General features: G+C 47.3%; 1 protein-coding gene across 4 annotated transcripts in view; it reads right to left on the bottom strand.

Moving 5' to 3' along the window:
- Nucleotides 1-17,627, bottom strand: part of PPP6R2 (protein phosphatase 6 regulatory subunit 2) — a 52,648-nt gene extending 35,021 nt beyond the window's left edge. For 2 of the 4 annotated variants that reach the window (XM_084879679.1, XM_084879678.1), the window contains exon 1: nucleotides 17,388-17,617. The gene's annotated coding sequence lies outside the window, so the exon portion shown is untranslated. Of the gene's footprint in view, nucleotides 1-17,387 lie in introns of all 4 variants that reach the window. The other 2 variants (XM_084879677.1, XM_084879680.1) reach the window with 2 other exon arrangements.
- Nucleotides 17,628-26,371: the final 8,744 nt, after the last annotated feature.

Genomic DNA, 26,371 nt, shown 5'->3' with positions numbered 1-26,371 from the left:
GGAAACTGGTCTTCAGCCATTTCCTTCCCTGGAGACATGCATTCCCTGATGACCCCCCCAAGAAAAGTCCACCTCTGGACCAACAGCCAGCAAGGCTTAACAACAAGACTGTACACACAGCCCACAAAGGGCTGCACCAAGACTGTCCACCTCAGGTAACTGGGAAAGCTGTGCTACTGGGCTCTGCCAGGACACCTAGCACATAAAACTATTCCATCAAATGAGGGAAGCAGCTAAAATGCAGAGAAGAAGCAGGACACAAAGGAAGAAAATGGAGGAAAGTAAAAGAATAGACATTGAGTTCAAAACCACAGTTAAAAGGTTTTTCAAGAATTTCCTAGAAAAGGCCGATAAAATAAATGAGACCTTTGAGGATATGAAAAGGAATCAATTAGAAATAAAGAATACATTGTCTGAAATAAAAAAATATTATACAGAGTCCTAAAAACAGACTGGAAGATCGCAAAAATTAAGACAAAGATTTGGAACACAAAGAGCCAGAGGACACTCCTCGCAGAAGCAAGGAGAAGAGAATCTAAAAAGTTGAAGATAGTGTAAGAAACCTCTGGGACAACTTCAAGCAAACCAACATCAGAATTATGGGGGTCCCAGAAGAAGAGAGAGAGCAAGATACCAAAAGCCTATTGGAAGAAATAGTGACAGAAAACTTCCCCCACCTGGTGGAAGAAATAGACTTACAAGTCCAAGAAGCACACGGAACCCCAAACAAAAGGAATCCACAGAGGACCACACCAAGACACATCATAATTAAAATTCCAAGAGCAAAAGACAAAGAGAGAATATTAAAAGCAGCAAGAGGGAAGCAGTTAGTTACCTATAAAGGAGCACCCATACAATTGTCAGTCGATTTCTCAAAAGAAACCATGCAGGCCAGATGGGAATGGCAAGAAATATTCAAGGTGATGAATAGCAAGAACCTACAGCCAAAACTACTCTACCCAGCAAAGCTATCACTCAGAATCGAAGGCCAGATAAAGAGCTTCACAAATTAAAAAAAGCTAAAGGAGTTCATCACCGCCAAACCAGAATTATATGAATTGCTGAAGGGGGTTCTTTAGGAAGAGGAAGAAGATAAAGATAAAAATTATGAACAACAAATACGTAACTATCAACAAGTGAATCTAAAAACCAAGTGAATTGCCGGCACTGGTTTGGCTCAGTGGATAGAACGTCAGCCTGCGGACTGAAAGGTCCCAGGTTCGATTCCGGTCAAGGGCATGTACCTTGGTTGTGGGCACATCCCCGGTAGAGGGTGTGCAGGAGGCAGCTGGTCGATGATTCTCTCTCATCGATGTTTCTAACTCTCTATCCCTCTCTCTTCCTCTCTGTGAAAAAATCAATAAAATATATATTTTTTAAAAAACACAAGTGAATTAAAAACCTGATGAACAAAGAATAAACTGGTGAATATAATAGAATCAAGGACATAGAAAGGGAGTGGACTGAAAATTCTCAGGGTTAAAAGGGTGTGGGGGGTGCAGGAAGAGACTGAACTAAATCTGTGCACCTATGGATGAGGACAATGGGGGGTGGGGATAGGGCAGAGGGTGGGGTGGGAATCTGGTGGAGGGGAGCAATGGAGGGGGTATAAAAGAGGAACATTTATAATAATCTGAACAATAAAGATTTATTTAAAAAGAAAAAAAACCCACCTCTGCTTTCTCTCTCCCCAGAACGGGGTCAGCATTCTCCTAGGTCCATGGCTATTATAAAAACCACCTTATTCCTTCATTCTAAAACCTGTTTTTGATCTCTTTGCTACAGGGAGCAAATTTACCTCCCCACCTGCAACAACGGGGGGGAAAAATTAAAGGGTAAAATATATGGAACAGTTTTCAACAAGGAAGGAAGGAAGGAAGGAAGGAAGGAAGGAAGGAAGGAAGGAAGGAATCCAGAAATGACATAGATGATAGAATTAATAGAGACATTTAAGCAGTTGTCCTAACTGTGTTCCATATCTTCAAAAACCTAGAGGAAAGATTAGACATGTTAAATAGAGACATGAAAGATACACAAAGACCCAAATAGAATAATAAAAATACTCAATCCCCAAAAAGCAGGAAAGAGGCCGTAACCAGTTTGGCTCAGTGGATAGAGCGTCAGCCTGCGGACTGAAGGGTCCAGGGTTCAACTCCAGTCAAGGGCATGTACCTTGGTTGCGGGCACATCCCCAGTAGGGGGTGTGCAAGAGGCAGTTGATCAATGATTCTCTCTCATCGAGGTTCCTAACCCTCTATCCCTCTCTCTTAATCTCTGTAAAAAATCAATAAAATATATTTAAAAAATAAAAAGCAGAAAGAGGGAAAGGGGACCAAGAACACAGGGCACTTCTCCTGTCAGCCTCCACCCGAGGCCCCACAGGGGGACCTCCACAGGACACGATGTGGCTGTTTCCTCCCACCCTCTCTGCCCACCCCGACACCACCTCCTAAACAGGCGGACTCTGCCCTGAACCCCTGCCTGGAACACCCCTCCTCCCGCCTCCCCACTGGGCAAGGCCCTGCCAGCTCTTCAATCCAAAGTTCAACCACAACACTCACGTCGAGCCTTCCTAAGTCTTCCTCAGGATTCACACAAGTCTGTTTACACATCTTTTAGAAAATCACATTATAATAATCTGGCTTTAAATATTTTTATTCATTTTAAATTATGAAAATACAAAAAGATCCACAGAAGAGTATGACAAAGACCCATATGTTGAGATTTAATAATTGTTAAGAACTGTTCATATATGCCTATTTTTAAAAACCACACATTTCTAATACACTGAGAAACTGACAGCCTTCCACTCCCTTCCTCCTCAGAGATAATCATTAACGTGCAGCAGCATCATCGCATTCTTTCCCTGCTCGTGTGTTTATAAGTAATGCACTGTTTTAAGAATATACTTTTAGCCCTAGCTGGTTTGGCTCAGTGGATAGAGCATAGGCCTGTAGACTGAAGGGTCCCAGGCTCAATCCCTGGCAGGGGGCATGCAGGAGGCAGCTGATCAGTGATTCTCATCATTGCTGCTTCTCTCTCTCTTCTTCTCTGAAATCAATAAAAATATTTTTTTAAAAGAATATACTTTTATAACACATACATGTGCTCTCCAAGTTTTTTAAGATCAACTCTGAACTTTAGGAAATTGTACTGACACAGGCAGCTTTCATTTGAATTTGGTTTTAAGATCAACTCTGAACTTTAGGAAATTGTCTGTACTGACACAGGCAGCTTTCATTTGAATTTGGTTTTAAGATCAACTCTGAACTTTAGGAAAAGGCACTGCATCCCTGCAAGGCCTCCCAGGCCGCCTGACCCGTTACCATTACGAGTGAGGCTGCCTGGACCTCCAGGCACGCGTCCTCCTGCGCAAGTGCCTCTCGCTGTTCTTCACTTGGACGCAGATCTGCTGGGTGACAGGAAAGACACCTCCCCGTCCAGCCGACAAGAGTCCATCAGAGATTAGAACTTACACCCGCGCACCAGTCCGGTGCAGCTCGGTGGAAAGGCAGCTCACCACAGCCCCGTCCGCAGGGCAAAGTCTTGGGACTGGCCCAGGTCACAAGGTTAATGAATGGCAGTTCTAGAACTTGAATCCAGGTTGGCTCACGTGACCCCAGATTCTGGCCCAGTCGATAAAGAGGAAAGGGAGGTACCCACACGGGTGCAGAAGGAGTGAGGAAGGTGGGGAGAGGTAACAGGAAGGTCCTGCCCTGGCTGCTCGGTGCAGGGAGGCCGCCGGCAGAGCCAAGGAAGGGACAGCCGGGGTCTCATAGTCCCGAGGGAGACTGGGAGAGAGGTGCAGGCCTTCAAAATGGAGCCATGGTGTCTTTGTGGGGTGACAAAATGTTCTGGAGTGAGTGGTGATGGCTGCCCAAACTTGTAAATACACTAAAAGTTACTGAATTGTACACTTTAAAAGGGTGGATCTTAGGATATGAGAAAAAATGAAGCAGTCAGTGGGCTGGCAGACAGAAGTCAATTCCTGAAGAGGAGCTCCAAAAGGTGCGACTGTCACAGCAGCTGAGGGGCATGGGAAGAGGATGGACAAACAGAGCTGACCTCTGGCAGGGAAGACAGGTCCCGAGGCCCCCGCAGCCCCCGGGAGGGAGACGGGGGCAGGCCACAAGCCCGAGCAGCCTATCTTCCAGCTGAGGACACACCACCAGTTCCTGTGCTGTGGGCCTCTGCAGACAGAGCTAAAAATGCTGGCCTCCTGGCGGGTATAAGGACTGGCTGGGCTAAGTCCTGTGCTTGGAAGCAGGCCTGACTGGAGTGTCTGGGCACGTTAGCTCTCACAGCACCGTGGAGTGGAGAGTGACTTTTGCAAGGTGGTGGCCTGGTGGCTGAACCTCAACTCCAGGTGCAACCGCCTGGCTGGACGCTCAGCCCCACCCCCCCTTACTCACCTACGTTTCTTAAACTCTGTGTCTCAGTCTCCCCACCTGTAAAACTCAGGTGACAAAAGTATATACCTCCCAGGGTCAATGCGAAATGAAACAAGATCATCTACCAAATGCTCAGCACCTGCCTGGCAAACAGGAAGTGCCAGGGAGTGCTGGTGGTCAGAGAAGGCTTCCCTGAGGAAACTGGGCTTGAGTTCCACTCGTTTTAAATTAATGGCCACCACAAGAGGGGCTAGTTTCTGTCCCTTAAGACAATTGTGACAAATGTCAGATAAGCACAGTTCTGTGCAGCCGCCTCCATCAAGAAGTGACGTCTACCTGCCCACCCTGGGCTCCTGGCCTGCCGCAGCCACCGCCAGGGGCCGGGGAGAGGACCAGGTGCACTTCGGAGCCTCCGGTTTCACGAGGCTTCACAGCTCCACCCTCAGCCTCTTGGGCTCTGGTGGCCAGTGTGCGCAGGGTGCCAGGGCCCTGCAGAGGCCTGCACACCGGCCACGGCCCGATCATATACGGAAGTGGAGAGGAGCCATCTGGCTGAACCCACAGACTCATGACCGGAAACCAAGATGGTTGTCTTAAGCCACGCATCACTGGGACGGTCTGTTGCAATAGATAACTAATATCACCACCACGCTAATCCTCCTACTCTTTCCTTCACCCTCCAGCAGGCATACCCCCTGAATCCACAGAAAAAGGAAAAGGTCTCACTGGGACCTCTCCTACTCCTGCCTCCCTCCTGCTACGCTGGAAAAGGACCCTGGGCTCCCAAAGGCCAGCCGCTCCCCCACGCTGCAGGCCCTCCCCTCACACCTTCCAATGCTGCTGCTCCTGCTTTTCCGCAGGCATCTCCAGTGCCCTCCTGTGTACACACGCACACACCCTGCCCCGCAGACGCTTCTCCAATCCCTGTTCACGGCAAAGCTTCCTCAAGGAACTGTCTGCTCTTTTGTCCCCAGAATCATGGGAAGAGGGAAACAGAAATATGAGCTGGACACTGAGGGCACTCCCACTGCTCACAGAGAGGGCACCAGTGCTCAGGTCAGACCACACTTACACAGCACGCTCCTGGAGGAAACACAGAGGCACACAGGATGACCTCTGGGCTACAGAATGGTTAAAAACTGAAGGGGAAATTGAACAAAGAAGGGAAAATCCCACTCTGGCCAGTATTGGTCAGTGGTTAGAGCACCAACCCACACAAGTTCGATCCCAGTCAAGGGCACATATTTGGGTTGTCTCTCTCCATTTATGTTTCTCTCTCTCCACCCCCTCTCTCTTTTCCTTCTACTTTCTCTAAAAATCAGTGGAGAAAATAACCTTGGGTGAGGATTAACAATAACAACAACAACAACAAAAAAAGAGAGAAAGCCCAAAAATCTTCATTAAAATTCCTCCCAAATCCTTAGCTGACTCCTGAGCTGCACATGGTAAGATGAGATGCCAAGAAATCTAACAGAAAAGAAGTCAGACTCATAGAAACGGAGCAGGGAGTGGCTGCCAGGGACGAGGATGGGGGAAGAGGTTGTTAAAGGTACAAACGTTCCACTATGAGATGAACATGGTCTGCGGACCAAATGGGGACTGTAGTGATGACACCGTGTTGTATAACCGAAATTTGCTAAGCAGATACAACTTCAATGTTCTCACACAAAACATGTGAGGTGACGGGTATAGTTAACTAGATGGGAGAATCCTTTCTCAATGTACGTACATGTATGTAAAAGTATGATGTACTTTAAATATCTTACAATTTTATTGGTCAGTTATGCCTCAATAAAGCAATAAAGCTGAGAAAGAGAGAGATACACACAAACCCACACACACTCGACCAGGCAGAAAGCAGCTGCTGTGAGGTGAAAGAGATAAGCAAGGATTTCAACAGTTGTCCAACACTGGGTGACAAATTTTGGATTTTCTGTTCTACCAGATTAGGAGGGTTTCCCATTAAAACCCCAGAAGGGCATGGTTCAGGAGTAAAAATCGTGTTCCAGAACTGAGGGCTGTGCTCTAACACGTAGGGCAAAAACCAAACAGACCCGAAAAGCTTCACAGGATCTAGATGCTCTCCCAGTAATTTAACAGCCGGCCCTAGCAAAAGTTAATACTCTTTAGCGAAGATAACCTAAAACAGAATCTCTAGAATGTACTGTCCACAAGCCCATTATACAACAAAAAGTTACTAGACATGCAACATAGAAAAGTGTGACCCACGATCAAGATAAAAAAAACAATCTACAGAACCAACAAATGACCATATGTTGCAAGTGGCAGATGACAACTTCAAAACACAATTAAAAATTTGTTAAAGGACTTTGGCGAAAACAGGGCAGAAGGGATGAGCAGGTGGAAAATTAGCAGATTTGTGAACTTGAAAAAAGAACCAAAAGGAAATGCAAAAATTAAAAGTATAATACCTGGAATTAAATGTCACTGGATAGAATTAATAACAGAATGAACACAGAATATACTCATGTAAACAGTGAGAGAAAATAATTTTTAAAATACAGCCACGCTCAGCACCTGTGGGATAAAATCAAACAATCTAAAATAGATGTCACTGGACTGCCAAGAGGAAAGGAGAACGAGACAACAGCCAAAAAGTTTCCAAAGTTGATTACATACGTCAACCCAGAGAGCCAAGGGCGGAAGTAAATCCCAGGAAGGATAAATACTAACACACCAAACTCATAAAATTACCATCAAACTGAAAAAGAAAAAAAAAGTTTATAGAAATAGAGAATTTACTTAATAAAAATAAGTAAAATGTCTTTTTTTAAAAAATATATTTTTATTGATGTCAGAGAAGAAGGGAGAGGGAGAGAAAGCAGAAACATCAATGATGAGAGAGAATCACTCATCAGCTGCCTCCTGCACACCTCTACTGGGGATCGAGCCCGCAACCTTGTCATGTGCCTGACCGGAATCGAATTCGGGACCCTTCAGTCCCGTGGCCAATGCTCTATCCACTGAGCCAAATCAGCCAGGGCTAAATAAAATATCTTAAAACACACACACACACACACACACAAAAAAAAAAAAAAAAAAAAAAAAAAAACAGCAGAAGATGTCAAGTGAACAATAAGAATGACAACTGGCTGAAACCGGTTTGGCTCAGTGGATAGAGCATCGGCCTGCGGACTGAAAGGTCCCGGGTTCGATTTCGGGAAAGGGCATGTACCTTGGTTGCGGATACATCCCCAGTAGTGGGTGTGCAAGAGGCAGCTGATGGATGTTTCTCTCTCATCGATGTTTCTAGCTTTCTATCTCTCTCTTCCTCTCTGTAAAAACTCAATAAAATATATTAAAAAAAAAAAAATGACAACTGACTTCTCACCAGAAACAAAACACTATGAGAGACAGTGGAGACACTTCTTTAATGGGCTAAAAGAAACAACTGTCAACCTAGAATTTTATAACCAGCAAAAGTATCCCTAAACACTGAAGGGCAAATAAAGACATTTTTAAACAAAAGCTGAGAAAATCTGTACCCAGCATACCCACAACCTAAGAAATACTGAAGCCCTAGCTGGTTTGGCTCAATAGATACAGCATTCGCTTGTGGATTGAAGAGTCCCAGGTTCGATTCCAGTCAAGGGCATGTAACTCAGTTGCAGGCTCCTGGCCCTGGTCGGGGACATGTAGGAAGCAACCAATCGATGTGTCTCTCTCACATTGGTGTATCGCTGTCTCTCCCCCTCCTTTCCATTCTCTCTAAAAATCGATGGAAAAAATATCCTCAGGTAAGGATTAACAAATAATCTAAAAATAAAGAAATACTGGCCCTAACAGGTTTGGCTCAGTGGATAGAGCGTCCGTCTGCGGACTGGAAGGTCCCAGGTTCCGATTCCGGTCAAGGCCATGTACATTGGTTGCGGGCACATCCCCAGTAGGGGGTGTGCAGGAGGCAGCTGGTCGATGTTTCTCTCTCATCGATGTTTCTAGCTCTCTATCCCTCTCCCTTCCTCTCTGTAAAAAATCAATAAAAAAGTATTTTTAAAATAATAAAAATAAAAATAAAAAAATACTGAAGGAAGAGCTTCAGGCTGAGGTCAATGATGCCACCTAGAAATGTGATCTGCAAAAACAATGAAGAACTTCCCAACTCATTCTCTGGGGCTAGTTACCCTGATACCAAAACAGTATCATCTGAAAATAAAGTTGTATGCAAGCAAATATCTATATGTATAAAAGACTGAGTGACTGACCATACATATGTCTGACCGTCCACCAGTGTAAAGGATGGCACACTTTATGCTATAGATGTGAAAGAGAGGAGAATATAAATGTGAAGTCCACCGATGTTTATTAGGTTACTATAAAAATGTCACCTGTCTGTCAACCCATAGGATGTTTCGCTTACATTTTCGGCAATCTGATCAAAAAGATCAATACTATTTGATAATAATACACTCATTAATGGTGGTGATGATACTGTTACATTATTAAATAAATATCAAATTGTAACACTTCAAATAAAACAAATGAAAAGTGTATAGAATTAACGAATGACAAGCATCTTAACAGCACAAAACATGGCCAAAAACATTTACAATTCAAGCAAAACAGTCAACTTTAATATTCTATAATATTTCTAAATAAACAATATAACGTTTTATATTTTTTTAAATATTTGTAAAAGTCATTAAATTTAAAAAATGAACGTTTATTTATGTGTGCGTGGTACATATGAGGCACACTGGCAATTTAAATGCACATACATATGAAGCTCTCGCTGGCGCCGATTACATGCGTCTGTTTCAACCTGTCATTGTCCATCGCGAATTTGGTTGTTTTTATTGACAATGAATTGTAGTTCCTTAACATTGATAATAATGGAAATCAACATTGACAAGAAAATATATCTGAAAAACGATTATTGGCACATTCTACCTTTGAAGCTGAACCCTGGACAATGGGATATGTAGATGCTAGAGGCCCGGTGCGGGCGGGGTTCCTTAGTCTGGCCTGCACCCTCTCAGTCTGGGACCCTCACTCCTCACTGCCTGCCTGCGTGCTGCTCCTTAGCGCTGCCAAGAGGTGCGAGAGGCTCCCGCCGCAGCCGCTGCACTTGCCAACCATGAGCCGGCTCTGGCTGAGCAGTGCTCCCCGTGGCAGCGCACTGACCAGCAGGGGGAGCTCCTGCGTTGAGTGTTTGGTGGTCAGTGCGCATTGTAACAGTCGCTCCGGTTGTTCTGCCCTAACGGTGGCTTAGGCTTTTCTTATATAGGTTATACACTAGGGGCCCGGTACACGAATTCATGCACCTTGAAAGGAACTGTGGGCTGCAAGGCTGCCGTAGGCACAGGGTTGGGTCTCAGCCCATCCTCCATGCCCCCGCCCGGTCCCTCCTACTGTAGCTCCCGGTCCCCTGTCTGGCAGCAGCCCTGCTCCCGCCACCTTTGCTCCAGTGCACTGACGGCACCAGCCCCACTCGCACCTGCTGACAACATGGAGCGATGGGGCTGGCATCAGCAGCGGGTACAAGCAGTGGCTGCTGCCCCGATTACCCTCAGGAGCAGGGGGAGGTGGAGAAGCCCTCAGGAGCTATCAGGACCAGCACTGGGTACCAGCAGCAGGTGCAAGAGAAGCCGGCACTGGCAGTGGATGTGAGCGCCAGGCAGGAACACAGCATGCAGGAGCAAAGAATTTTTAGTAACTACCAGAGGCTCACCCCCATGACAGCGACTAGAGTCCCACCTTGTTCTGGCATCTCTACTCATCTGCTCCACCATCCCACCACAGCCAACGCCCACCACGCTCCACCATGGCCCCTGGTGGTCAGCACATCATAGCGACCAGTTGTTCAGTTGTTCCGCCATTCAGTCTATTTGCATATTAGCCTTTTATTACATAGGATACTATTTTGACATGTAATTTTTTGCAGTAATGTAATTACCACACGAATCTTTCTTGTAATTAATTTCCTTTCAATGTGCACAAATCCGTGCACCAGGCCCCTAGTCTCTTATGAATACAGATGTAAAAATCCTCAACAAAACACCAACAAGCCAAGTCCAGACACACATAAAAAGGGTAATACACTACACCAAAAGGATTTATCCTAAGAATGCAAGGTTGTTTAATACCTGGAAATCCATTAATATAACACACTATATATATCAATAGTATAAAGGACAGAAACCAAGTGATCACCTCAAAAGTTGCAGAAAAAGACACTCTTTCCCTTCAACACAGCCACAGGGAAATAAATGCATATACAAACCTTACGTACCATGAATCCAAACATAAATGTCTGCTGCTAACCCAGGGAAACAGAACCAGGGATTCCGTGAACACAAACCAGAACCATCATTTATGGACTTTGCATTCCTCCCTGCTTCTTCCTGTCAAACACTAACCCTAAGGCCCCCTGTGGGACTTGGTGGCCAGAATGTCAGGGAGCCTAGCCAGACTATGTGGTTGAGGCAGCCCTGGCCCTGCACCTCCGTCTCCCCCTGGAAAATCAGCCACAGCTTCAAACTCAGCTCTAGCTGGTGGGGTTGGAAGGGTGACAGGGCTGTCGTATTATTTTGTTTGTTTGTTAATCCTCACCAGAGGACATGTTTCCATTGATTTTTAGAGAGGGTAGAAAGGAGAGGAGAGAGTCGAGAGAGAGAAATGGTTGATTGCTTCCTGCACTCGGGCCAGGGATGGAGCCTGCAATCAAGGTACCTGCCTTGGCCAGGATCAAACCCAACATCCCTCAGTCTGCGGGCTGACACTCTGACCACTGAGCTAACCGGCTAGGGCTGGCAGGGCTGTTTTAACCTCATGTTTTAAGGGACACCTGCTTGTTTAGACTACTTTCGTGACTGAATTTTACAAGATCTGTGCTCTGGGGCTTTCTTAGTGAAGAACAATAATTTTAAGATGAACCTTAAAATGTTCTATATGGGAAGAAAAAAAAGTTGCAGAAAAGGCAAATGGATAAAATCCAACACATTTCATGGTAAAAACATTCCACACATTAGGACTAGAATGCAATTTTCTTAACCACTGAAGGCCCATTATCTCCACTCCTATTCAACACTGGATTAGAGGTCCTTGCCAGTACAAAAGTGCAAGAAATGAAAGGCTTAACACTTGGGGGGGAAATAAAAGTGTCCTTATTTGTAGATAATGATTATATAGATAGAAAACCTAAAAGAAGCCGAAACCGGTGTGGCTCAGTGGATAGAGCGTCTGCCTTTGGACTGAAGGGTCCCAGGTTCAATCCCGGTCAAGGGCATATACCTTGGTTGCAGGCACATCCCCGGTGGAGGGTGTGCAAGAGACAGCTGATCGATGACTCTCTCTCATCGATGTTTCTTTTTTTTATTTTCTTTTTTTTTTTATATTGATTTTGTACAGAGAGGAAGAGAGAGAGATAGAGAGTTAGAAACATCGATGAGAGAGAGTCATCGATCAGCTGCCTCTCGCACACCCTCTACTGGGGATATGCCCGCAACTAAGGTACATGCCCTTGACCGGAATCGAACCCGGGACCCTTCAGTCCCCAAGCCGACGCTCTATCCATTGAGCCAAACCGGTCTCGGCTCTCATCGATGTTTCTAACTCTCTGTCCGTCTCTCTCTTCCTCTCTGTAAAAAATCAATAAAATATGTTTTTTTTAAAAAGAAAAGAAAAGAAAACTTAAAGGAATATACAAACACACTATGAGAACTAAGTGAATTGAGCAAAGTTGCAGGATACATGATCAGTACACATAAACCAAGTAACTAAAAATATATATATATATATATATATATTAAATAACATTAAAAATATCAAATATCTACAAATATAATGAATGAAAAAAGAGTATCATCATACTGAAAACTATAAACAATTGCTGAGAAAAATTAAAGATTTAAATAAATGGAGAGATATACCATGTGCACATATCAGTAGACTCAACATTAATTCAATTCTAGAATTAATCTACAGATTCAATGTAATTCCAACCAAACTCTCAACAAAAATTTTTGTGTGGATTGAAAAGCATATTCTAAAACTTGCAGAAAAGTCTGTAGAAAAATGAAAGTGAAGGTCTTACACTACCTTATTTCAAGACTTACCATTAAGTTACAGTAATTCAGACAGTGTGGTATTGGCACGGGATAGAACGTAACAGAAAGCCCAGAAATAAGCCTCTACACACATCTTCAAGAAACTTATAACAAAGCCTCCAGTGCAATTTAATGCAGAAAAGAGTCTTTTCAACAAATGCTGCAAATACATAATCCATATGGAGAAAGAAAGTACCCTGATTCCACCAAACCTAAAAAGTAAGATGCAAGATGACCCAGCCGGTATGGCTCAGTGGTTGACATCAACCGGTGAATCAGGAGGTCATGGTTCAGATTCCTGGTCAGGGCACACACCCAGGTTGCAGGCTAGATCCCCAGTAGGGGGCAGGCCGAAGGCAGCTGATCAAAGATTCTCTCTCATTGATGTTTCTATCTCTCCCTCTTCCTTCCTATCTCTGAAATTAATAAAAATGTATTTTTAAAAACATGCAAGATGGGTCATTCAGAAAGTAGATCAGGCCTGGCCAGTGTGGCTCAGATGACTAAAGCATTGTCCTGTACACCAAAAGGTCACAGGTGGATTCCTGATCAGGGTACAAACCTAGACCAAGGGTTTGATTCCTGGTTGGGGTACATAGGAGAGGCAACCAATGGATATTTCTCTCTTACCCCCCCCCCCCTCTCTCTCCCTTCCCTCCCAATCTCTCTCTAAAAAAAATCAATGAAAACAATATATTTGGTGAGGATTAACCAAAAAATAAATAAAAGCAGATCAGTATTTGCTTGAAGGTGAGTGGCAGGGAAGGATGGGAGTGAAAATTTGGGGGGTGATGGGTATGTACACTATCTTGACTGTGATCATTTTACATGCACATACATGTACCAAAACTTTAACAAAAGATGCAGTTTCTTTAAAGAGAAAAAGATGAATCATAAACCTGCATATAAATGCTACCACTATAAAGCTACAAAAAAAGAAATACTAACATACTTTTACTTCATCCGAACTAAAATATTCTGTTTGAGACACTACTGAGAAACAAACAGGCAAACCATAAATAGGAAAAAATGTTCACTCCTCACTTCCTTTCCTCCTCCCACTCCTTCACTATATATATATATATATACACACATACACACACACACACACACACACACACGGCTCATAACCAGAATATATTTTTATATTTTTATTGATTTTTAGAGGAAGGAAAAGGGGGAGAGAGAAAAACATTGATGTGAGAGTGAAACATCAATCAGCTGCCTCTGCACACTCCCCACAGGAGATCAAGCCCAAAACCTTGGCATGTGCCCTGTCTGGGAATTGAACCAGAAACCTTTCAGTGCACGGGATGATGCCCAGCACAACTGAGCCATATTGGCCAGGGCCAAAATATATATTTTTTTTAACTTCTAAAAATAAATATTAAAAAGACATACACTCCAATAAAAAATAAAAAAAATGAGCAAAAGACCTGACACTTCACAAGAGATAAAAAGATGGCCAACAAGCACATGGAAAGCTGCCTGCCGTTTTATTCATCACAGAAATACAAAGTGAAACACAGTAAGATACCACTACCACCTGAATGGCTGAAATTAAAAAGACTGAATACCAAGTGTGGATGTGGAGAAACTGGGACTCCCCTATATTATAGCAGGAGTAAAAAATGGAACCAATATGGAAAACTGCTTAGCAGTTTCTATAAAAGCTAAACACACATCTATGTTATGACCCAGCAATCCCATTCCTAAATATGTGCTCACAAGAAATAACATGTCCACAAAATAATAACATGATATAAAAAAAATTATATAATCCATACATGCATAAGAACCCTCGGGCCGAAACCGGTTTGGCTCAGTGGCTAAAGCGTCGGCCTGTGAACTGAAAGGTCTCGGGTTCGATTCTGGTCAAGGGCATGTGCCTTGGTTGCGGGCACATCCCCAGTAGGAGGTGTGCAGGAGGCAGCCGATAAGATGTCTCTCTCTCATCGATGTTTCTAACTTTCTATCCCTCTCCCTTCCTCTCTGTAAAAAATCAAAATATATTTTAACAACAACAACAAAAAAAGAATCCTCAGACTTTAGTCAGAATAGCCAAAAAGTTAAAGCAACCCAAATGTCCATCAATAGAAGAGAAATAAACAAATGATAGTTTCTGCCCTGACCAGTTTGGCTCAGTGGATAGAGCGTCGGCCTGCAGTCTCAAGGGTCCCAGGTTCGATTCCTGTCAAGGGCATGTGCCTTGGTTGCGGGCACATTCCCAGTGGGGGGTGTGCAAGAGGCAACCAATAGATGATTCTCTCTCATCCTTGATGTTTTTATATATCTCTCTCCCTCTCCCTTCCTCTCTGAAATCAAGAAAAATATTTTTAAAAATTATCAGAGTTATATATTTAAGATCTGTACGTTACATTGGGTATAAAATACTAATACTTTTTACACAGTGGAGTTTTAAAAAAATAAGACTGTATGATTACATACTCCGTGCTAACACGAGGAGGGCTGGTTGCTGTACCTGGATATTACATGATTTCCGAGAGGACGTGGGTGAGAGTGAAACTGACTTCCCAATACAAACTGGATCTTTTGCTTTGTCTTCTGCATGCAGATCACCATGTGTCTGACCACTCATTTATTACTGTGACCTTGGGTATGTTACTTAATTTGTTTGTGCTTCAGTGTCCTCATATGAATATTAACCGGAGTATTAAGAGAAACTACACATTAAATTGTTTTCAGAATTAAACGATTATCAGGTTAGATGCTGAAATGTAGAATTTAGCACTGTTTTTCTTTCTGGTTTACAGTAAGTTCTGCACAAGTCATATCCCCACTTTATGTCAAAATGTTGTATCTCACAAGGCTACAAGAATAAAAGTATTAACACTTTGTTAAAAATAAATAATTAGCCCTAGTTTGGCTCTGTGGACAGAGTGTCAGCCCACAGACTGAGGTCACTGGTTCAATTCCAGTCAAAGGCATGTACCTCAGCTACAGGCTCTGTCCCCAGTCCTGGTCCCCAGCCCTGGTTGGGGTGTGTGGGGGAGGCAACCAATTGATGTGTCTCTCACATCGATGTTTCTCTCTGTCCCTCACTTTCACTCTCTCTAAAAATCAATGGAAAAATATCCTCGGGTAAGGATTAACAAAACGTTGTTGTTATTAGTATTATTATTATTAAATGGGATGATATAGACCAGTGGTCAGCAAACTTTGGCTCGTGAGCCACATTCGGCTCTTTGGCCCCTCTTCCACAAAATGACACATTTGGGCGCACATACAGGGTGATGGAAACTTCTCGGCCCATGCGCAGAGTCGGTGTTCAGCTCTCAAAAAAATTTCAATCGTTGTACTATTGATATTTGGCTCTGTTGACTAATGAGTTTGCCGACCACTGGTCTGGACAATACACACTAAAAAATATCAGGACCTGCCCTGGCCAGTGCTGCTCAGTGATTAGAGTACCAGCCCATACACTGAAAGATTAAACAGTACTTTTAAAGTTAACCTTTTCCTTAACCAGAACAGGGGGTGAGGGGGATGGGGGAAGGCTTTAGTCCACCGCCCATGTGTCTTATAGCTCCGTTTCTTCATGTTAACACGCGAGGAATGGTCGGTCCCACGCCCTAGGGCACGGGGAGGACTAAATGAAGTCCATTACACGGAGCACTTAACACAGGAGCACACAACAAATGGCCAATCCTTGCGCCCTGTGTCTGTGAGTCAAAGGCCATGCCCAAGGCTGTAGCCACCATGCCTGCTGGGCTTCCCTGGGGCTCCAGTCTCCTGCGAGAGGCGCACCACGTCAGCCAGGAGAAAGCCTTTCTTTCCACCTCCACCTACCATGCCCTGCTCAGTCCACCAGCCTGTTCCGCCACCCAGTCCTCTCTTCCCCTCTGATCAGCAATTCCCAACAGCTCTCCCTCCCAAACCTCCCAAGTTGACCACCACGGTCTACACCACACCACCACACCCACTCCCAACACCTTGGGCATGTCCCACGTCCCACGTCCCACGTCCCACGTCCCACAGGGTGACAACGGCACTTCCCAGCTGGGCCCCGGCTCCGGCCCAGGGCCTGCGGGGAGCAGCCCCAGGGGAAGGCCAGTGCTCTCACCGGCGCTCCCGGCCACACACACGTCGGATCTGGGTCCCCAGGAGGCACCCCAGGTCTCGGCACCTGCTGTCCCTGCAGCCCCGCCAGGCTCCGTCCCCGGCTCCTCTCACAGCTGCTGCTGCCCGCCTCCCGGGGCTTGGGAGTTAGAAAAGCCCACCGGGAAGAGCCGAGGGAGGGGAGGGAAGAGACGTGAGCAGCTGGCACGGCTGGCCACGGCCTGGGAAGCGGGAGGCCAAGGGCACGGCAGGAAGAGGCCTGGGGGACCAGCCGGAGCAGGGACCGGAGCAGGGCCCGGGCCGGTGGGTCCAGGAACGGCCCGCGGGAGGGAGGGTGCGGGACGGGGCTGAGCTGCAGGTGGTGGGGGCGGGGGGCGGGCCGGGCACCGGAGCCAACGGGAGGCTCAGGACCGGTGGGTGGACAGCCGGGCGGTTAGGAGGCCAAGTGCCAGGCGGGGGCCGTTCAAGGCGGCGGTGGAGCCGGAGGGAAGGCGCCGAGCGTGAGGGAGGGGGCGGCGGAGGGGGAGGAGGGGCAGCAGGGGCCGGCGCCCGGCTCCCCCGGAGCCCGGAAGCGGGGCCGCTAGCGGGTCGGAGGGAGGGCAGCGAGCAGGGGGCGGAGAGTCCCACGCGGACGGGCAGGGTCAGGCACGGACGCGCGGGCACGGCGGTGGAGATGGGGAGACGCTGACGGGCGGGCGTCCCGGGGTGCACACCGACGGCATGTCATTGACGGGAGGTCACCGGCAGGGGAGGGGGCGGGCACTGACACGGGGACACGGACACCGGTGGACACGCCCGGGCACAGAAGGGCGCGGGCGCGGAGGAGCCTGCGGGCGGCGGCCGCACTCACCTGCCCCGCGGGCCGGGCGTCGCGGCGGCTCCTCGGAGACCCGGGTGGAGGCCAGGGTGTTGGCGGAGGCGAAGCCCGGGCAGCCTGGGGCGGGCCGCACGCACATGGGCCCGGCCCGGCGCCTACTGACTCGGCGCCCACGGACACTGCGCGGGCCGGCGGGCGGCTCGGGACCGGCGGGGGCCGCTCGGGTCACTCCAAAATGGCGGCTGCGGGCCGGGCGCGCGCACGCCGGCGCGGGGGCGGAGCCTCGCTGGGCACGCACGCTGGCGCTGGAGGCGGGGCTTCATGGGCGGGGGCGGAGCATGGAGGGGCGCGCACGCTAGCGTGGGGGGCGGAGCCTCGAGGGGTACGCACGCTGGCGCTGGGGGCGGGGCTCCATGGACGGGGGCGGAGCATCCAGGAGCGCGCATGCTAGCGTAGGGGCGGAGCCTCGCGGGGCACGCACGCTGGCGCGGGGGCGGGGAGTGGGCGGGGCGCTGTGTGGCCAGGCCCGCTGCTCACTTGGACCCGTCGGAGCCTGAGCGGTTCAGTGCGGGGTGGCCGGTGCGCGAGCATGCAGACGGGCTTTGGGTGGGGTGGGTGAGAGCAGCTTTCCTTTTTTAAAAAAAAAATATATTTTATTGATTTTTTACAGAAAGGAAGAAAGAGGGATAGAGAGTTAAAAACATCGATGAGAGAGAATCATTGATCAGCTGCCCCCACGGGGGATGTGCCCGCAACTAAGGTACATGCCCTTGATTGGAATCGAACCTGGGACCTTTCAGTCCGCAGGCCTACGCTCTATCCACTGAGCCAAACCGGTTTCAGCAGCTTTCTCCTTTTATTCCCCCCTCTGAGGTTTTGCTGAATCTCTCTATCAGCGTAGGTAACTGGTTATGGGACAGTGCATTTGCGGTGATAAGTTTCCTACTACAACGACAGCATCAGACTCCCCCTCCAGAAAGAGGGCACACACCTGGGGCTGGTGTGTCTCCCCGTTCTCCAGGGCGCCCTGCGCGCCGGCTGCAGTCCTCTCCCCATGGGGCGGATGGGTGTCCCCTGAACTCCTTGGGCACGTGGCCTGGGCGCGACCAGAGCAGGAGTGAATGCGGTTACTCCCCGTGGGCCTTGCGGCGATCCCGGCCACGTTTGTGTTCTCACCGGACTGGTAGCGCCTGAGCCGCAGCCAGCATCCCCAAACAGTCCTTTCCACGTGCCTCACCGGGTTTCCTGTGTTTTGCACATTAAAATATGTGCCCATTTAGCATTCGTATGGAATCGTATGATTCAGTTTAACTAATCTCCAGAATGAGAATTATTCTAACGTGGGGAAATGGTGGAAAATGAAGTCGAACCCTTAAGGAATCTCCCCCTTAAAAGCTGTTATCTCCCAATCCACCTTGGTCCTCCCCGCGGAAGCGGACCTGGTCCTGCCTCTGCTGAGCTTGGAAACCAGGGGGCGCCAGAGGATTTGCTCGGGGCCTCGCGCTGCGGGCTGCAGGCTCCGGCTTGGGTTGCCTGACTTCCCAGCGTCCAGGGCCTGCACCCCGTGCTCCCTGGCACCCCCTCCAGCGGCTTGGTAACAGAGGATCTACCCCTGGATACCTTTCCCGCAGGGCAGACATCTGGCAATTCCTTAGGGTGAACTTCCAGAAAGCGGGGAGATGGGGGGGGGGGGGGTAGAGAACCGCGGGAGGTGGGAGCCTCAGCTTTACAACTGACAAGAGAAACGCCCCTGCAGAATGCGGGTTCCGGGCCTGGAGGGCCCTTCATCTGGCAGTGACCCTCCAGCAGTCTCTACTGACAAAGCTGACCGTCCTGCCAACTGCCAAAGAGGGATGCTCAGGGATCCAGCTCCGTCATCGCACGGCGGGCAGAGAAAAGTGGATTTGGAGCCGAGGCAGGAAGTGCACAACCCGGGGAGTCCAGCCTTCTGGGTAGTTGTATTCTACCAGGACCCCTGAATTGGGGAATCACCTTATTTCTAACAATTTGGGGGCATGTCTGGGATACCATTTGAAATTACAGGGAAATTGGACCTCTACTCCTGAGGAGGTGCGCCCCTCTGCCAAGTAGCAGCGGCCTCGGTGAGGTGAGGAGGGACAGCCATCCCCCTGGGCCGACTTCGGGCTCTGGATCGAGAGTCAGCCAGCAACACAGGGAGGACCTAAGCAAGACCCGTGGCAATCAGTGACTTCATGCATGAGCCAAGGCGGGGATTGGACGGAGTACTGTTTTGGTGACTGGGTGTCCTCGGAGGTCAGTTGTATGTGCCTGAGATGTGTCTTGGGCATAAAGCGAGTGCAGAGTTATGATCTGTGGTTCCGTTCTCCTGCGAGGGAAGTGGCCAGAGAGGGACGAAGAGATCTCAGGGATTATGAGAAACCTCCAATGGGGGGTTGAGTACATAGTCACAGGGACCTGCCGAGGATGGGAAACAGACATTCTCGGCTTAGGGAATACATTCCCCTGAAATAGTCCATTGGGAGAATGCTGAGGTCCTGGGGAGGGGCAGTTCCTGAAGACACTGCTCTGCTTTATTGGTTGTTGTTGTTGTTTTTTAATATTGATTTTTTTTTTTTTTTTGACAGAGAGTAAGGGAGGATAGTTAGAAACATCGATGAGAAACACCAATCAGCTACCTCATGCACACCTCCTACTGGGGATGTGCCTGCAACCAATAGACATGCCCTTGACCAGAATTGAATCCGGGACCCTTGAGTCCACAGGCCAACGCTCTATCCACTGAGCCACACTGGTCAGGGCTGCTTTACTGGTCCTTAATGCAGAGGATTCTGTGGTGTAAACCTTCAGTGTGTTGTGTGCCTGTATAAGAGTATTTCTGTTGCTGTTTTATGTCTCTTTGTTGTTTAATTTGTTTAAAAATGGGGCAGGTCCCACTTTGGGAAAGCCCAGTCATGTGTGGTGAGGCTGAACACGTGACGGAGACTGCAGGAAAGTCCCGGCAGCTGCCCAGAGTGTTTATTCTGGGGGGCCCTTCCTGCTCTCCCCTCAGGGCGTTCAGCCACCAGAAACCCTTAGCTAGTGAGATGTCTGTGTGTCTGTAATGTTGGCTTTCTATCTTTTAGGGACTTCAGTTTGCTCCTCCCTGGTTCATGGATATGGGGATGTAGGCTACAGGCTGTATTGGGAAACAAGGCTAATGCTTCCGTGACAACGGGCAGTTCTTGAATGAGGAGGACTGCAGTCCAAGGGTGACTGCCAGGTCCTGGGGCATACCGCTCCCAGCCAGGTATGTCCTTTCTTCGAACAGAAAGGGCAATCATGGCCGAAGCCGGTTTGGCTCAGTGGTAGAGCGTCGGTCTGCGGACTGAAAGGTCCCGGGTTCGATTCCGGTCAAGGGCATGTACATTGGTTGTGGGGTGTGGAGGAGGCAGCTGGTCGATGTTTCTCTCTCCTCGGCGTTTCTGGCTCGCTATCTCTCCCTTCCTCCTCTCCATGAAATATCAATGAAATAATGAAATATATTTAAAAAAAGAAAAAAAAGAAAGGGCAATCATGGTCACCAGCATAATCAATCATGGAAGCCCAGTCACTCAAAAGGAGGCCGACTGCGCCCTCTGTTGGAGGAAGGGACCAGTCGTCCTTCTCCCTGTAAAAGCAGAGAAGCCTAAAAGAGAACAAGGGCAGACAGAGGAATGAGATCCCTCGTCCTGCCTTCCCGTCCTGCCTTCCCCTCCCGATGCGACTGGGGACAATCTGAGGGAACATTTCAAGAAAACTACAGTTAAAGAACTGGAAGAGTAGAAATGCAAAAGTGCTGTTTAAAAAAAAAAAAAAAAAAAAAGCTCAGAAAGTCTATACAAAAAGGTAAGGCAGGCAGAAACGATGACATGTTTATTCTCACAATTCCCCCCTTTCCTTTACTTAAACTCGGCTGACATTCATTGACTTTCCGGCTCCGCGGTGTCTAGGAGAAGACTAACTTGCTGTTTGGTCAATGTGGTTCCCATTAGCCCTTGGATAAGACACGGGATGCTGTGACATCCCATCACCGTAGCTCCTGATCAAAGGGGTGAAGTGGACACCATCGCTCCGGTGCATCAGACAAAGGACCCTCGGTCCCAGGCTCCAGCTCACTCGTCGCTGAAGCTGCCGGTGCCTTAGGCTCAGTGATGGTCTGTGCCCTGCTGACTGGCTCCCAAGTATACACTGTGTTCTACCAGGACCCCTGAATTTGAGGACTTGCCTTATTTCTTACACTCCCACTCTCTCTAAAAATCAATGGAAAAAATATACACTGGGGAGGATTAACAAAAAACCAACAAGAACTGAATAGTAACTTCTGACAACTTGCATATGTTTTTTATTTTCCCCCCTAATATATTTTTATTGATTTCAGAGAGGAAGGGAAAAGGAGAGAGAGAGAGAGAAACATCGATGATGAGAAGCATTGATTGGCTGCCTCCTGCACGCCTACTGGGGATCGAGTTAGAAACCAAGGCATGTGCCCTGACAGAGAACTGAACCTGGGACACTTCAGTCCGCAGGCTGACACTCTATCCACTGAGCCAAACCAGCTAGGGCAGCTTGCATGTTTTACAAGACAGAAAGCAGAGTGGAAAAAATGGTTACTATATGCAAATAAACACAGCATTACATGCAAAGCTGCTACAAAAGCTTGTTTCTGTAATTGGTGAGAAGACACGGGCTCTTTAACAGATTTTCCTCCTTAACTGCCTGGTAATCACACCGATAAAAAACTACCTGCACCTTGCCAAAACCGGTTTGGCTCAGCGGATAGAGCGTCGGCCTGCAGACTGAAGGGTCCCAGGCTTGATTCCGGTCAAGGGCATGTACCTTGGTTGCAGGCATATCCCCAGTAGGGGGTGTGCAGGAGGCAGCTGACCGATGTTACTTTCTCATTGATGTTTCTGACTCTCTATCCCTCTCTTCCTCTCTGTAAAAAGTCAATAAAATATATTTTAAAAAACTGCCTGCACGTTGAAGCAAACCATCCGTCGGTGGGCTCTGCAGGAGGAGTTAGGGATTCTGAAAGTCCTCCCACTCTACATGCATTGGCGGGAGCCCTGGAGAAAGAGTGCTGCGGTTATAATACAGCTCCGTGGTTCCAAATGCCCCCGCCCCAACTTCCTTTTCTCCTCTTACCAACACCCCTCCCTCTCGCACACAGGCCAGGCTGTTCACAGAAACAGGCTTGCCCTGCAAAACCCGCCTACAAGGTTAGCTCCTGGCTGGCCTCTGGGGCCCCAGAGGGGCCCATGACGTCTGCAACGTCCGTATGAACAGGACGATGTGTGTTCGACATCTTCCTGTCTGGGCGCCTGGAATCTGGGCGGGCGCCAGGCAGACTGCCCATCCGACCAGTGTTGCAGTGGGTTGAATGGTGGTCCCCTCCACATACTAGAATATACTAGCACATCTACCCCAAACCTGTGGACCTTCTTTGGAAAAGGGGTCTTTGTGGATAGAACATCCTGGGTCTGGGTGGGCCCTAAATCCAGTGACAAGCGTGTCCTCAGAAAAGGAGAGAAGACACGGGAGAAGGTGATGTTTGAGTAATACAGGGACCAGCCACGCTACGCTGAGGATGGTGGGCACAACCACAGGTCAGCAGAGAGGCCTGGACCGGAATCTCCCCAGGAGCACCGGGAAGGAACCAACCCACCTGAGGCCACTTCCGGCACTTCGGGGCCGCTGGGAATGCAGCAGATAATGTTGTTTTAAGCCAGATAGTTTGTATCCATCTGTTACACCCATAACCATCCCCAGAGGATCCTGGAAGGTTGTGTGGGTCTACCCCGGAGCCTTTCCCTGTTGGTTTTACATTGTAGTCTTTTGTTGTAACAGATCGTGGCCTTGGGAATGACTTACTATCTGCCTCCTCCCATGAGCCCTCCTAGCAAACCTGGGAACCTTGCAATCCCCACGCAATAAAAATGAAAGGACAGTGCTGAGATAAATTAGAGAAGACACAAATAAATGGAGAGACATGCCAGGTTCGTGAGTTAGAAAACTCAGTATTGTTAAGATGGCAGTTCTGCCAAAACCGGTTTGGGTTATTGGATAGAGCACAGTGTCAAACACAAGGCCCGCGGGCCAAATCCAGACCGCCAGGCCTTGCAATATGGCCCGCACCGCGCTGTCATCACTGCACTCCGCTGTCAGTTTATGACATTGTCAGTTTATGACTGTTCAGTAAACCATTCGGCCCGCGATTTAGGCTGGATTTTAGATTTTGGCCCCTTCTCTGATTGAGTTCGACACCCCTAGGATAGAGCATCAGCAGATTGAAAGATCTCAGGTTTGATTCAGGTCAGGGACATGTACCTTGGTTGCTACCTTGGTTGCGGGCACATACCCAGTGAGGGGTGTGCAGGAGGCAGCTGATCGATGTTTCTCATCAATGTTTCTGGCTCTCTATCCCTCTCCCTTCCTCTCTGTAAAAAGATCAATAAAATATATATATATATATATATATATATATATATATATATATATATATATATATATATATAAAAAAAAAAAAAAAAGGATGGCAGTTCTCCCCAAACTGATCAGTACACTCCATGCAATACCTTGGAAAATTTTCAGCAGGTGGTCTTGTTTTGGTAGACATTGACATGCTAATAGTAAAATTCATATAGAAACGCAAAGGATCAAGGCCGCCAAACAATTTCTAACATTGGAAGCCTTACACTTGATTTCTATTAAGCTAAAACAAACAAGACACATAAAATCAGCATAAAGACAGGCATATAGGCCAATGGAACAAAACAGAAGACAAACCCTCGCAAATATGATCAGCTGAGGTGTTTTTTATAAAGGTGCTAAGTCAATTCAATAGGGAATCAATATGTTTTCAACAAATGATACTGGAAAAATTGGTTATCCAGATGCAAAAAATAACGTAAACCCTTCATACCACACACAAAAATTAATGCAAAATGAATAGACTTATACGTGAGAGTTAAATGCTTCTAGAAGAAACATAGGAGAAATTATTTGGGTTAGGCAAAGATACCTTTTTTTTTTATCCTCACCAGAAGACATTCTTTTGATTGCTTCACAGAAAGAGTAGGAGGAGGGAGGGAAGGAGGGAGGGAGGGAAGGACTGAAAGGGAGAGACAGAAACATCAACTGATTGCCTCCCAATCAAGGAGCTATCCGGATCCAGGTACGTGCCCTTGACCGGGAACCAAACCCACTGCCCTTCTAACTGCTGAGTATCACCAGCCAAGACAGGAAAAGATATCTTCTACATGATACCAAAAGCATATACATGAAAGAAAATTGATAAACTAGGCGTTATCAATATTAAATACATTTGCTCTTTAAATAGATGCCACTAAGAAAAATAAAAATGCCCATAATGAGGCCTCAATCCCCAGTAGGGGGCGTGCAGGAGGCAGCCTGCCATGCTTCTCTCCCATCATTGATGTTTCTCTCTCCCCGCCTCTCTCTGAAATCAATAAATATATATTTTTAAAAAATAAAAGACAAACACGATTAACTTTTTTTTAAAATATATATTTTATTCATTTTTTACAGAGAAGAAGGGAGAGGAATAGAGAGCTAGAAACATCGATGAGAGAGAAACATCGACCAGTTGCCTCCTGCACACTCCCCACCGGGGATGTGCCCGCAGCCAATGTACATGCTCTTGACCGGAATCGAACCTGGGACCCTTCAGTCTGCAGACCGACGCTCTATCCGCTGAGCCAAACCGGTTTCGGCACGATTAATTTTTAAAAGGAAGTTAAACATAAGCCCACGCTTCCATTCTTAGAGAAACATGTCCACATGAGGCTTGCAGACTAATATGTGTCACAATATTTATTATTCCTAACAGGCAAAGCCTTCTAGGAACAACGCAAACATCCCTCCACCAATTGGCAAATGGATCAAGAAAATGTCAGAAATCCAGACAATGGACTGCTGTTCATAAAAAGGGACAAACTACTGATACAGGCAACAACATGGATACACCTCCACAGTGTTATGCTAAGTGCAAGAAGCTAGACAGAAAAAGACAGATTGTATGTATTCGGTTTGTTACTGTAACAAAGCACCACAAACTTAGTAGCTTAAAACAGCACACATTTACTTTCTTACACTTTTTTAAAAAAATCTTTATTGTTGTTCGCCGAAGCTGGTTTGGCTCAGTGGTAGAGCGTCGGTTTGCGGACTGGGGGGTCCCGGGTTCGATTCCGGTCAGGGGCATGTGCATTGGTTGCGGGCACATCCCCGGTGCGGGGTGTGCAGGAGGCAGCTGGTCGATGTTTCTCTCTCGTCGACGTTTCTAGCTCTCTATCTCTCTCCCTTTCTCTCTGTAAAAAATCAATAAAATGTATTTTTTTAAAAAAAATCTTTATTGTTGAAAGTATTACATAGGTCCTCGTTTCCCTCCCCCCAACCCCCCAATCTCTTCCAGTCCCATCCCGTGCTCCTCCTCCACCCCCACCCATATCACCACCCTTTTCTTACACTTCTCTAAGTCAGAGACTTTCAGTGACTGGTGGCTAACATCCAGGTGTTAGGACATCTGTTTGTTTTTTTAATGTGTGTGTGTGTGTGTGTGTGTGTGTGTGTGTGTGTGTATATATATATATATATATATATATATATATATATATATTTTAGTGATTTCAGAGAGGAAGGGAGAGGGAAAGCAATAAACATTACTGATGAGAGAGAATTATGGATCCGTTGCCTCCTACATGCCCCACACTGGGGATCGAATCCACAACCGGGTATATGCCCCGACCCAGAACCAAACCTTGACTGCCTGGCTCATAGGTCAATGCTCAACCACTGAGCCACACCAGCCAAGCCAAAATATTAATTATTGATGTGACTCTAGGAAAGAGGTAAATGGTCATTGTACCAATTCATTGATCTTCTCTGCATGTTGGAACATTTCAGAATAGAATCTTTGAGCCAAAACCAGTTTGGCTCAGTGGATAGAGTGTCGGCCTGAGGACTGAAAGGTCCCAGGTTCAATTCTGGTCAAGGGCATG

Source organism: Pipistrellus hanaki (genome assembly GCF_964339955.1).
Source record: "Pipistrellus hanaki genome assembly, chromosome: 3".
NCBI classification, from domain to species: Eukaryota; Metazoa; Chordata; class Mammalia; order Chiroptera; family Vespertilionidae; genus Pipistrellus; species Pipistrellus hanaki.
Note: the sequence above shows the minus strand (reverse complement) of the source record. Positions and strands in the feature narration are given on the sequence as shown.